The 14,044-nt window shown below is 42.0% G+C and overlaps 1 pseudogene; it reads left to right on the top strand.

The window, feature by feature from the left end:
* The first annotated feature begins 11,775 nt into the window (after window positions 1–11,775).
* Window positions 11,776–13,696, top strand: LOC127672151 (sorting nexin-18-like; annotated as a pseudogene).
* The last annotated feature ends 348 nt before the right edge of the window (window positions 13,697–14,044 follow it).

Here is a 14,044-nt window from a genome sequence, read left to right as displayed (position 1 = left end):
TCTATTTGGAGTTCTGTAGGGTTCTTTTATGTTCATGGGCATTTCTTTCTTTAGGTTAGGAAAGTTTTTTTCTATAATTTTGTTGAAGATATTTACTAGATCTGTATGTTTGGGGATCTCTCTCTTCTATACCTATTATCCTTAGTTTTGATTTTCTCATTGTGTCCTGTATTTCCTAGAGGTTCTGGGTTGTGAGCTTTTTACATTTTGCATTTTTATTGTTGTTTCAATGTTTTCTATGGTATCTTCTGCATCTGAGATTCTCTCTTCTATCCGGTTTCGTCTGTTGGTGATGCTGGAATCTCTGACTCCTGATTTATTTTCTATGTGTTCTAACTCCAGGGTTGCCTCCCTTTGGGGTTTCTTTAATGTTTCTATTTCCATTTTAAGGTCATGGATGGTTTTGTTCATTTTCATTGTTTGATTGCATTTCCTGTAATTATTTAAGGCAGTTTTGTGTTTCCTCTTAAAGGGTTTCTACCTGTTTACCTATGTTCTCTTGTATTTCTTTAAAGGAGTTATTTATGTCTCTCTCAAAGTCCTCTATCGTCATCATAAGAAGTGATTTTACATCTGTATCTTGCTTTTTTGGTGTGATGATGTATCCCGGACTTGCTATGATGGGAGAATTGGGTACTGATGATGCGAAGTAACATTGGTTTCTTTTGCTTATGTTCTTATGCTTGTCCCTGGCCACCTGACTATCTCTAGTGCTACTTGCTGATACTTTGTCTGACTGGATCCTGTCCTTGCTGTGATCCTGGCTTTGTCAGAATTCCTCAGAGTTCAGATGTCTCTGTGATCCTGAGATCCTGAGTATGTCGTAGCACCTGGGAACTGCCTTTGGGACCAAGATATCCTGGTCTGACCAAGCTCCTGCGATTCTGTGATTCTCTGATCCTGTGATCCTGCAATCCTGGGTATGTTAGAGCACCTGGGAGTGGAGCTTCCTCTGTGTGGTGTGATACTTTCTGCCATGTTTGCAGTCAAGGTCTCCTCAGAGCACTGGCCCAGACCTGAAGGAACCTGGGCCACTGGTCAGGAGGAGTTCCTGGGTGCATGGGTCCCACTTGTCCCAGGTACTTCTAGTGTTGGGGCAGATGTTGTATCCTCCCCACCTCTGATTCTATAAGCCTGGGCTTGTTAGTGCCCCTGGGAGTGGAGCTTCCTCTGTGTGTTGTGGGACTGGCTTTGGAATTCAGTGCCCATGCTCAGGGCTCTGGTCCATTCTGGAAGGGGATCATACACTTTCACTTTTGAATATATTTCCCTCACATATGAGACACCGTAAGTAAAAACACTGTGACTGAGTTATACCTAGAAAAATAAGTAAGGTTTATATGTTCTTTCATAACTGTCTATAACATTTGATAAGATCTTCCTTGTGATCTAAAGTTTAGACTTTCTTGTTCTCTGTCTACATGTTAATTGTACTAACATTTACATATGTTCACGTATATACAGGTATTATTGTCCAAGTTCTGCAAATGAGAGATCAAGTCTCTCTCTCTCTCTCTCTCTCTCACACACACACACACACACACACACTCTCTCTCTCTCTCTCTCTTCTTTCTTTCTCTCTCTCTTTCTTTCTTTCTTTCTTTCTTTCTTTCTTTCTTTCTTTCTTTCTTTCTTTCTTTCTTTCTTTCTTTCTTTCTTCCTGGGATTGTTTGATTTCACTTAATAGTATATATTCTAATATCTTCCTATCTTCTGAAAACTTTATGATTACATTTTCTTTAGATCTGCATAAAGATCCAACATACATATCCACTTTTGTGTTAGAGTAGAGAAATGTGGGTGTATTTTATTTGATTTTCTTAATTATTTATTGGTATTCCTTTCACTATATTAATAATTTTACTTTGTGCATGAACTCTGCTGTGTTAAATCTTATGTTGATTGATGAACTTCATGGATATCTCATATATGGTAGAAATGGTCACAGATACAACTGGTTGATAAAGCTCCTCTTCTCAGTGCTGGAATATGAACACAGAAGTAGTTCCCAGATTGTATGGTAAGTACTCATGGTGGTTCAGTTATGCTTATAATCTGATGAAAATTTCCCATAATCTATGGAAAACAGAGAATAAAGAATTGGACAGTATTCTACAGATATTCCTCATGCACAATGGTTCTGTGCAACTTCCAAATCAGAACACAAAAGTATCCATAATAAAATGATCTAACTAATGTAAGTGCTATATTGAGGCTGACTGCATGATATAAAGGAAGGTAAATCTCCTTGCTGGGGTATATTGCTGGGGTAAATGTAGACATTTAGAAAACATGTCTAAAGTTATTATTTTTAAAGTATTTATCTCCAAAAAGGGATGTGGAGGAAAAGAGACTCAAAATGTTAATAAAATTATTTTTATTCATTTTATTGAAAATAACTTATTTTAATGTATATGTTGATAGTCAATAATTAAAGTTGCTAAAGTTTTAGAGTCTCAATCACAGTGAAGTGAACAAATGAAATATCTTAGGAAGGAACCTTATTTATAAAACTTTCTCAAGTGGACATTCTTGTGCACTTAGAGTTAAAATGACAAGCCTGCCTGCCCTGCCCTCTAGCCCATGGTCCTTTGCACTCTCTTCCTTCATTTTCTTACCTTTTTGTTTTTCCTGGGTATTTCCTTGATGAAATACATTCGCATTAGTATGACCCCAATTTGCTTGCATAATTCTACCAGAGCTAGAGTATGGCTGGGATCAATTTGTGGATCTAAACAACAGATTAGGGAATGACAACACTAGGGTAAATACCATCACTATCCCTTGACTTCTTCCATATTTTATCATTTATTATATTGGGCACTTGAATTCTGTCAAAGTGACAATATACTAACCACTTATTATCTGATCTCCAGAAACTGGGTAAATTATATTTCATAGCTAAACATCTTTGAGTTTCAAGGACAATTAAAATTGAGGATGTTATTATAGATTGATAAAGTGGTATGAATAGAAATATTTCTATCCTTGAAAACAGCTATGTCAGTCCTCAAAATGTGTTGCTCAGAGGTAAATGATAGTTCCTGTTAAATAAAATAGAAGCTTTTCTAAACAAGGAGACTGGGTAAGTTATAGTGTGAAACACCTGGACACCTAGTATTCAGTAATGCATACTCAGAGTCACAGTGCTGCTGCAGCAATCTGTGGAGGAAAATGTCCATCCTGGAATGAGCTCACTTATTTTCCCACGATGTCTCTACACTCTTTACCATTGCATAAAACAATAGAGCTTGACACAAATGAGAATATAGTATATCATTTAACATGTGATGTTTGACAACCAGGACATGGTAAAGTATTTTAATGTAGAACAGGTTACCTGCAGCTCACTCAGTCAAAGTAAGCTGTACAATCTACAAACCCCTCAAGTCTAAATCAATATCTATAAAAAAAAACACAGCAATCATACACACACAGAAACACACATGTACATACCCACCCCACAAACTCACATATTCTACCATACAGACATCCAAATACACTCACACATCGGACAATCACAAGGAGACAACACAGAACAAGTGCAATATTTTGAAAACATCAATGATTTAGCTTGTGCAGTCCATTGGTCTTGTCATTAAGCATATCACAAAAGGAAATAATGAATAGTTCCTGAAAGGTGGATTAGAAATGAATAATCCAACTATTTTCTTCATTTCTTAAGTTTTGGGAGGGGAGGAAAGAGTTTATTTAACTTACACATCCTCACTATAGCCCATATTGAATGCAACCAGGACATGAACTCATTGCAGAAACCTAGAAGCAGGAGCTGATGCAGAGCCTGGTGAAAGATGCTGTTTACGGTTTCCTCATCAGGGTATGCACAGCCGGCTTTCTTTTTCAAAAGAAAAAAACACATTTATTTATTTTATATCCCAATATCAGCCCTTCCTCTCTTCCATAGTGCACCTTCATTCAAGTCCTCTGCCCAGTCAACCTCTGTGTGTTACCTCCAACTAGAAGTTTCCAAGAAACAACGCCCTGCCCTTCAAATCACTGAGGGACTGGGCACATATTCTTACACTGAGGCCAGAAAAGGTGGTCCATTTAGGAGCATGGCATCCAGAGGCAGTCAGGCAACAGGCTCAGGGGAAGACCCTACTCAAGTTGTTGGAGGACCTGCATGAAGACCAAGCTGCTCATCTGCTACATATATGTATGGGGCCTAGGGCCAGCTCATGTGCTCCCAATGGTGGGTGGTTTACTCCTTGCCAGACACCAAGGATCTAAGATACTTAACACTGTTGGTCTTCCATTGGAATCTCTGACCTTATTGGATCCCTCAATCCTTCTCCTAGCTTTACAATAAAACTCCCCAAATTTTGTCTAATATTTGGGAATGAGTCTGTTTCTATTTCCATTGGGTAATAAGTGGAACCCCTCAGAGGACAGGTACAGTTACTTCCTCTCTGAAAGCATAAGAGAGTATCATTAATACTTTCAGGGACTGGTTCTTGCCCATGAGCAGGGTCCCAGTTTGTGCCAATCACTGGTTGGCAATTCCCTCAGTTGCTATTATTGTCCCTGCACATTTTGTAGGCAGGACATATCGTATATTTCCAGTTTCTGGCTATTATAATTAAAGTTGCTATGAACATAGTTGTGCAAGTGTCCTTGTGGGATGGTGGAGAATCTCTTGGGTGTGTGCTGTCTGTATGCTTTGTTTGCTCAATTTACTGAGATGTAGCTATTTGGGTAAACTGCAGTGTCCAAGAAACTGATATTCTATAAAGTTGCACTGTATAAAGTATCAAGACTATTTCCCAGAATCCCTATGCAGTATATTTATGGTTAAACATTTTATTTTGATGCCAAAAGATCTTCAGTTTAAATCCTCAACTCAAAATTGTAAGGCTCAAATTTAACAGGAATAGAACTGTCAGCTCCTACTCTTATGATTGTCACTAATTTGAAAAGAGTTACTGCATTCCTATGGGTGACAAAGTTTATTTAGCTTCCTGTTATCTTTAATAACTAAAACCAAGGAAAGTTTATTTAAAATCAGGCTTACTTAATAAATGATCCTCAAACTATTCAGTGATTTAATTGACATATGGGCATGATAAACACTGCAACTGGATCGTGGTTAACACTAGACAGAACTGTGCCCATGCCTCTCCCTCCAGCAGGGCTCTGTTCAGGCTGTGGACACTCTGGCTTGTCAAATAAGGTCAGTTTTCCCAAGTACATTCTCTACAGGAACATCTCTCAAACCTTCTGCTTCTGGCTGCTGAAAGCCCATGCTATCTTGAGCAGCAACCGAAGACATAATGCTTTCCTGTAGGACAGCCAAAGACTGGCCAAGGAAGCCATCTTGTTGACCATGGAAGCCAGGACAAATATCTAGGTAGCCTGCAAGTCTTTGCAATTTTAGTGGAAACAGAGACAATTTGGTTTATACTTCTGCTACAATTTATTCTTTTCAGAGTTTTGAGGATGTGGATTTACTAACTGTAGCTTTAACAGGGCAGACACCTAAGCTTATTTACCAAGACAATAGCTAGCTGCCTTTCTAATTCATTTAACTGGGGCCCCAGGCTACAGTTTTCTAAAACTTGTAGGCCTCTTGTTGAGAAAGAGAAACACAGTGTACCTTGTTGACCTACTTCCCTCCTAAAGAGACAATCTCACAAAACAAGTTCTATGTAAACTTTTTACTCTTAATTTATTTAAAAATACTGCTTTGCAATCACTACTCTCAGTTAACCAACATCTGGGATTCCTGGTAAATGATTTGAAACTGTTTCAAGCTAAAGTAAATTGTGAGGGTCTATAAACCTGCTTAAGACATGTAAGTACACTTCCTTAGAATTTCTAAGGAAGTAAAAGCTTAAATAATTAGTGTTCTAAACATTGATTTACGATTTGTAAACAAAAGTTATAAAAGTGTAAGAAAGCAACTAAAGGTAATAATGTTTCAGATTTCCTCTCCTATGCTATTGTTAGATGAAAACTTCTAAAGTTCACAATTTTAGCATGAATGAATAGAGTTCTAATAGGCTATTAATGTAGACCTGGTTCTTCAGGCTTTTAAAATATTGATGCTAGTGGCTTGGATTAGTGGTAGATACTTTTAATCCTGGAACTGGAGGCAGAGTCAGGCAAATCACTGAGATGGAGGCCAGCCTGATCTACAGAGTGAATTAATATGTAGGGCTACATAGCAATTAATATACAAACATACATATATACACATTTATAAATACATATTATTACTGCCAAAATTTCTAAGTTTTAAATTTTTAAGGATGTCTTCTAAATATAAACTTGAACATTATTCTACTAAATACTTCATTTATACTTGAGGGAGTTGACATGTATCCACCACGTTAGATCAAATGGACTCCAGATAACTATTCTTGTCAATAGTTTAAATAATATGTTAATAAGTATAAATAATAAACTATGTTTCCCTGCCTGCATCCTGTTCCAGAGTGTAGAATTCCTACTTCCTCCTCTCTCTCTCCCACTCCCTCCCTGTTTTATAGCCTGGAAGTTGTGTCTGAAAAAGCCTATATTACAAATGTGTTACTGAAAGTCTGTTAATAAAAAGTGGTTCCCCTCTTTATGGGCATGACTAATCTCATTCAATTTGCTCCCTAAATGTGGAATATGTGGGGGGCAGGGCAGCGAGCAGGGCGGGGCGGCCGTGGAGGAGGAGAACTTGGCTGCCTTGGAGAGCAGCTGAAATGCCTGTTCTTCAGGCAGGGCAAGCTGGAGACTGACGCCATTCACCTGGCCCTGTCCTCAGATGCAGCAGAATGTCTTCCAGTATCCGGGATCAGGACTGGTTCCCCAAGTCGAGGCCAGCTTCACTCCGATGCTGAGCCCTGGGGGCTCCATGGTGCAGATGCCCGGCACCCCTCCAGCAAAGCTCTCTGCTCCAACAAACCCCGCCTACTTCTGGGTACCAGTCACCAGACATGAAGGCCTGGCAGCAAGGAGCAATGGGAAACAACAATGTGTTCAGTCAAGCTGTCCCGAGCCAGCCTGCACCTGCACAACCAGGAAGTTCACCTTTGATTTCAGCATTCCAGATGAAGTCTCCTGACTCAGCCCTTTAACCTAAAGACCTAGAAAAGAACAGCAGTAAGGAAAGTTGGAGATACTCATGTCCTCCCCATCCCCACTGCACATTAATGCATGCATGTCACCTGCACGGTTTTATAATTGCACTGTTTGTTTTATGAATGTACAGATTACAATTATTGCTACATTTGAGGAGAATGAAATTGCTTGCTTCTATGTAATTCCTGTCAACCCACAGGAAACTGACTTTTTCAGCTACTGAAAAGAATTTGTTTAAGAACCTCAAAAAAAAGTGGAATACATGCTATGTAAATATGCTCCCAAAAGTCTCAGCCCTGAAATCAATCACTCTAATCATAAGCAAGATATAGTGCTTATGAAGTAGTTGCTTCCTGATTGGCAGCTGAGATTCTGGATCCTACACTTAGTCAAGATAGTTACATTTTCTTACATTAGAAAAACCATAAACCATGGCATCAAGGGAAGGAAATTGTTGAATTCATCATTTTGGAGCCAAGAATAATTTGATGATAATGGTATCCTGAAATCATTTTCCAATTCATAATAAATATCTTTCAAACACATCTTAATGTATTATTATTTCTGTTTCTCCTAATCGGCAAAAATTAGCAAATCTTTACGGAGTGAACAATTCACTAAAATCAGTCAGTGATATTAACACAGAGTAAAAAGAGCAACTGTAGTATAGCTGAATAGCATATTCTCCTAAGGATGTTATCATGACTCCTCATTTTAGGCAACCCATATACCCATTTTTTTAATCTGTAAGGTCCAACGCAAGAAAGAACAGATATTCTGTTTAAATGAAAATATGATTTCTTATGCCTCATGTATCTTTCAATTGATACAGAAAGAAAATAGTGTCAGGTTGGGAGCTTGGCTCAGTGATTAAGAGCATTGGCTGTTTGTCTAGACGACCTAGGTTTGGTCTCCAGCTCGCATAGGATGGCCCACAACTGCCTCTAACTTCCTGCATTTCCAAGGGTCTCGGAAATGACCTTCTGACGTCTATAGCTGATAGACATACATAGTGTGCACACACATTCATACAAAACACTTATGCTCAAAAAACAAAAATGCTAAAAATATTTTTAAAATCTTGACTGCAAAATATGCTACTGTAATGGTGACACAAAAGATGTGGGAGTAACCAAACCATCTGAGTTCAGGCCATGCCATATGAGATGGGATGCTCTGTACAAGTTGCAGCAAGGATAGAAAAGTACCCTGGCAACTCCAACTTTAGTTTCTAGTACCTCATAAGCTGGCTCACAGCTATGAAAGTGGAAGGTAACATAAAGCAACATCTGAAATTGTCTTCTGACCTCAACATTCGCATGCTGTGTGCACATATCCACCCACTGTTCAGGTGACATTCCTTACTGTATATGAAGGTACATCTCTGTATTTTCAATTGTTAAATCTGTAGTGACAAAGAGCTAAGTGATGGCAGGAGTTTGATGCTGTCATTTCTGAACCATCACTGTGTTTTAGTTTTTAAATTTTGCTGATCTACAGCTGCTCAAAATATGAATGTCATTGCCTGGTGGCAATCCAATAGATATTCTGACACTACCTTACTGCTGATTGCTAATTACCAATATCCGACAGCCAATAGTCAGGTCAAAAATACTGGGGTTGACCAGGGCACGAGACAGACAGAAGGGACAAAAGCAGATGCAGGAGTATGAAAAGATACTGATGGAAGCAGAAGATAGGGAACAGAGCTGTAAACAGTGAGAACCAAATGGGTAGGTAGATTGTTATACAACTTGAAGTAAGTTGAAATGAGCTATCCCATCAAAATGCCTACAGCTTTGACCTATCCAGAAATCTATGTTTTATTTATGCTGTAAGCTGCTCTGTGAAAAGCCCTGTTTTCACCTATGCTCACAACAATACACACCTGCAAAACAGTATGTGATGCAGCTTCTTGGGTGTATGGATGATTAAACTGATGGACAATCTCATGGTTTCCTACATAGGGGAATCCAAGGAAGCTTCCATCCCTCTTCCAAACACAATTGACCTTCCTGCCTGACAAGTGTAGCCCAGCCTTCTCACATTTCTCTCTTGCTCACATACCCTTTGAGCCTTGGTAACAGGCTCTCCGGGCAGCAATAGAGCCCCTGAGAACAAAGTCTTTGATTTATTCATTGTGCTGTATGCATAGAGGCAGAGGAGGCCCACACAGAACTAAGTACACATGTATGAATCCTCACATCTACGAGCATAATATCTCACTCATGAAGACCCTCATCTCTGTACATACTCATGTATCACACACAATTGGAGAAAACTCCCATGACAGAGAGGCACATGTAGACACACATACTGCAAAATGGTTGTTTACAATTGTATAGCCATTTTCTCTACTGTACACTTGAGAAACTGCCCTGAGTCACCATGAAACCAGACTTGTGTGTTAGTTCATGATAAATAACCGTGGCATCCACTGCTTCCTCCTTTTCCTGGACTTCAAACAAAATGTGTGGGACCCTAACAGCTGTCCAAACATGTTCTCTCTTTCAGATATCTCTGGATAAAATCTGTTAGGGTCCTGGAATGCCAACTGCAGGACCAGTGTGGTGGCCAGTCTTTCAGCCTGGTACGTCTATCTAGAAAGCCATGTCACAGATGGAGATAGATGCATAGTGCTCTCACAATGCAGAGGGGAGAGGCACTCAACAGTAAGTGACAGGCATGCCACTTACCTCATTCATCTTAGAATCTCTGTCTCCTCAGGTGGCTCCATTCAGTCTGTGGAGAACTTCATCCCGCTGCTCCCTCTGAATCTCTCTTGACCATTTAAAAGTAAGTTGCCTAAGAGATCACAGCAACAGAGCTTGTGAGCAATGAGTCTTTCTTATCACCTGTACCTTTGTGTAACTATTTAGTATCTTTTAGCTTATGGCAGCTATATTGGTGATTTGTGGAGTTTGGTTCTCCAGAACTTGAGCATGCTATATCAGTAACTCTGGCCTAAATAGAATATCAACATCACTGTCACTCAAACCTCACTGAAGCTGAGGCAAGAAAATCGTGTGGCCAGCCTGCCTTATATGGATATCCTACCTCAAAAATGCATGATTGTCATTCAGAAATGTCACTGTACCTGACATCTCATAGACTACAAATGCCTCTTACTATGCTAATAGGAAAATGTCAGCAGCAAGGAGGATAAACCGTTCTTTAAGTGTGTTAATGAAATCACCTGAGAGGTTCTTTTCTTGTGGATGGAGAATCATCAACATATCAACACAGCCCTTCTCTCCTCTCTAGAATTGACTTTACTTGTGATCAGGTCTAACTATGTAATCCAAACTGGCTAGATGTCTTGGTGTACTTCTCTCTCTATCCCAAGAAGCAGGACTTGAGATGTAAGGCAGAATAGCATACTTTTTGTCTTCTGGGTGACTTATCTGATTACCTTGAACCTTAGTGAAAAAGAAAGGAAAGATATTAGCAACTTTCTACCTAAACTATCATGAAGTTCAGAACATTTGTTCCTTCTTAATTGCTGAATTTCCGCATCCCAAGTTCCTTCAGGCACTGTTTAAATTTGGCATTTAACTCAGCCCAAAACATATATACGTAGTTTACCCAGTCACACTAAACTCCTAGAGCAATTCCTGAGGGGCCTATGCTCAGGACGCTAAACAATAGGAAAATTGGCAAGATTTTCTATCTTTTATTATCTCCAACAGGTCCTCAACGTGTAGCCACAAGGTCTCCTCAGAAAACACATTCAGAGTCTACAACATAAATACTATTATTCTTTCTCTGATTCAAATCAAGGAGAGCTAATGTCTAAGTAGGAAGTCCATACACACCTGGCTAAAATATTCCATATTCTCCATCTCTTGCTGTCTTGGGATTTTCAGGGACTTTAAGCTTCCCCTAGAACTCCACACACTCTACTTCCCCATGGGTTCTCTGCCTGATCCCCCACCCCACCTCCCCTTAGGTACATGCATCAAGACTGAGGAGACCCAGGCAGGCTCATGAGCCGGTACACAGTTACAGAGTTCTATGTTCATGAATTTCTATTTTTTTCAGAAGACTTTGTGCATGCGAATTTTTGGTCAATATGTAGGTATATGAATTCATTATTAGAGCCAAGGTCACCCAAGGAAATTAGAAATTGAGTAGAGAACTTATGTGCAAACATATAGGTGCTGAGATCAAATAAGTTCCGATTGAATGAGATGTTTTTTTCAGTACTGAGCCATGTCTGGAGCCTCACCCACTGTCCATAAATTAATTTCTACTCTACAGAGCATTGGAGATCAGAATGCTTTGTGTCCTCCTCATGTTTTGATCTAGGAACATTTACAAGTGATGACCTGGCCCCTCAGCCTAGTCCTGTACTGATAGTACCACCTCACTTACAACTCTGCACTGGCCAGCAGCAAGTCGGTCTGGGGATTGGGTTGTGTCTTTGTGTACAGGGCCAGCTGTGATATGAAAAGTCATAATATGTGTCTTCACTTAGACCAACAAGCAAGGAGAGGTGAGAATAATAGGGAAGGATCTAATAGAAGTGAAGAAAAAGTGTGTGTCTGGGACAGATGTGGAATGGAATGTAAGCATTGCAACAAGGACACTTAGAGATTCACTTTCTGTACTCATCTAGGCACAGACATGCAAAGGGACCAGTGGTAAGAAAACCTTGTGGGGAGGCCCGGGCCCCACCCTGGCCAGATGCGGCCTGTGCAGCAGTAGCTCCTGCTAGCAGAGCAGATCTGCAGGGAGGGCGAGAGCAGAGCAGGAATCCGAACTTGTGCTGCCTTCCAAGCTCCTTCCAAGCTCCCTTTGCGTTCAGGGACGCGGATAGTGACCACTGGGCCCTCGGACTGGCCCGAGCTCGGGGCGCGGGGCTCAGGAAGGTGGCGCTGCGTGCCCGGGCGCTCTAAGGCTTTAAGTCCGAGAACCCCTTTGAGATCTCACTGCAGGAGCAGGAGGTGTTGAGCTTGTGCAGTGATCAGGACGTGGAGGGCTGGCTCGAAGGGATCAGCAGCCAGGGCCAAAGCGGTCATTTCCCGTCCTCCTCTGTACAGGTGATCTGCACGACTGAGCCTGGCCTCTGCCCACCTCGCTGTCCGCCGCCTTCCAGTTGCTAGCAGCTGGCATCGCCAGCTTGCTTCCAGCAGGGGCGCCCTAGAGCCGTCGCCCCAGCAGCTCCCCCAGAGTCACCAGGTCAGCCTAGGCAGCAATGATGACTGGGATGATGAGTGGGATGACAGCTCCAAGGTGGCTGACGAGCCAGGGGCGCTGGGCAGCGGCGCGTACCGAGACCTCGCAGGCTCGGCAGCGGCGGGGGGCAGCGCAGCCAGCGGGTACCTCTGTCCACAGGCTGGGACCTGTCACTGGGCTCACACGGCGTCTCGGTTCCCCAGCCTCAGCAAGTGTCTGGAGCCAAGAGCTCCGCCTCGGTGAGCCTCAACCTTAATCGCTTCTCCACCTCTGTCAGGTCGGGCCGGGAGGCCTTGGTGCTGAGAGAGGCGTCAGGCTTCATGAAGGATGGGGACAAGCTGTGTGCATGGTGCTGGGTCCCTACGGCCCGAGTGACAGGAGAACCCCTACCCTTTCCAGTGCACCATCTACGACCCCACCGAGCAGACCAAGTTCAAGGGCTGAAGAGTTGCATCTCTTACAAGCTGGTGCCCATGCATACCCAGGTGCCCGAGCACAGGTGCTATCAGCACTTGGACTGGCTGTGTGCGTGCCTGGCAGAGAAATTTCCCGTCATCTCGGTGCCCCATCTGCCTGAGAAGCAGGCCACCAGGCGCTTCGAGGAGGACTTCATCTCCACGCACAGGAAGGGTCTGATCTGCTGGATGAACCACATGGCCAGCCACCCTGTGCTGGCGCAGTGCCATGTCTTCCAGCATTTCCTGAGCTGTCCCAGCAGCACTGATGAGAAGACCTGGAAACAGGGAAAGCAGAAGGCTGAGAAGGATGAGATGGTGGCTCCAACTTCTTCCTCACTCTGAGCACACCACCTGCCGCAGCCCTGGACCTGCAGGAGGTGGAGAGCAAGAAAGACTGCTTCAAATCCTTCCCCAAGATGGATGACAGCGCGCTGCAGCTCAACCACACTGCCAACGAGTTCGCACGCGCAAGCAGGTGACTGGCTTCAAGAAGGAGCATCAGAAGGTGGGCCAGTCCTTCCTGGGCCGCAGCTAAGCCTTGAAGCTGCATCAGCAGGCCTTGTCCGCGGGTCTGAACCAGGCCATTGCTTTCCCTGGAGACGCCTATGACGCCATCAGAGAACTCTTTGCTGAGCAGCCCAGGCAGGCCATAGACCTGGTCAGGGACTGTTAGCACTGTATCAGGGGCACCTGGCCAACTTCCCAGACATCATCCATGTTCAGAAAGGAGCTCTTACCAAAGGAAAGGAGAGTCGGCTACACGGGGAAGAAGGGAAGATGGAGGTAAAAAAGCTGATGTCATTCAAGACCGCTGTAACACTGTCTCCTTCACCACATTGGCCGAGATTCATCACTTCCATCAAATTAGAGTAAGAGACTTTAAATCACAGATGCAGCATTTTTTACAACAACAAATAATATTTTTCCAAAACGTGACCAAGAAGTGGGAAATCCATTTTGTGGAGGAATAAATACATAATGATTCCTGATATCGTTAGTCTATTATGAGATTCAAATTAGATATAAAAATACCTTTTCTGTGGAGCCTGGAAGTGAGAATCTTTCAATAGAATTTAAATTTTATTTTGCCTTCTTCCTATTAAACATCAAATTGGTGAGTAAAGTTGGTAGACAAACTACTGCGGTCTGAGGCTCATTTAGTAGTCAGACTGATGGACAATTGTGATGTCAATTATCTAAGGCTCATGTCATTTGACACACTGACACATACATTGCCTTTCTTTATTCTTAGTGGCTTCAAAAATATTTTTTGTAATTGTTTGAAAAATTGTAAGGAATAACATATTTTCACAAACAGA

The sequence above is a fragment of the Apodemus sylvaticus genome, chromosome 1 (genome assembly GCF_947179515.1).
Source record: "Apodemus sylvaticus chromosome 1, mApoSyl1.1, whole genome shotgun sequence".
In the NCBI taxonomy this organism is placed as follows: domain Eukaryota; kingdom Metazoa; phylum Chordata; class Mammalia; order Rodentia; family Muridae; genus Apodemus; species Apodemus sylvaticus.
Note: the sequence above shows the minus strand (reverse complement) of the source record. Positions and strands in the feature narration are given on the sequence as shown.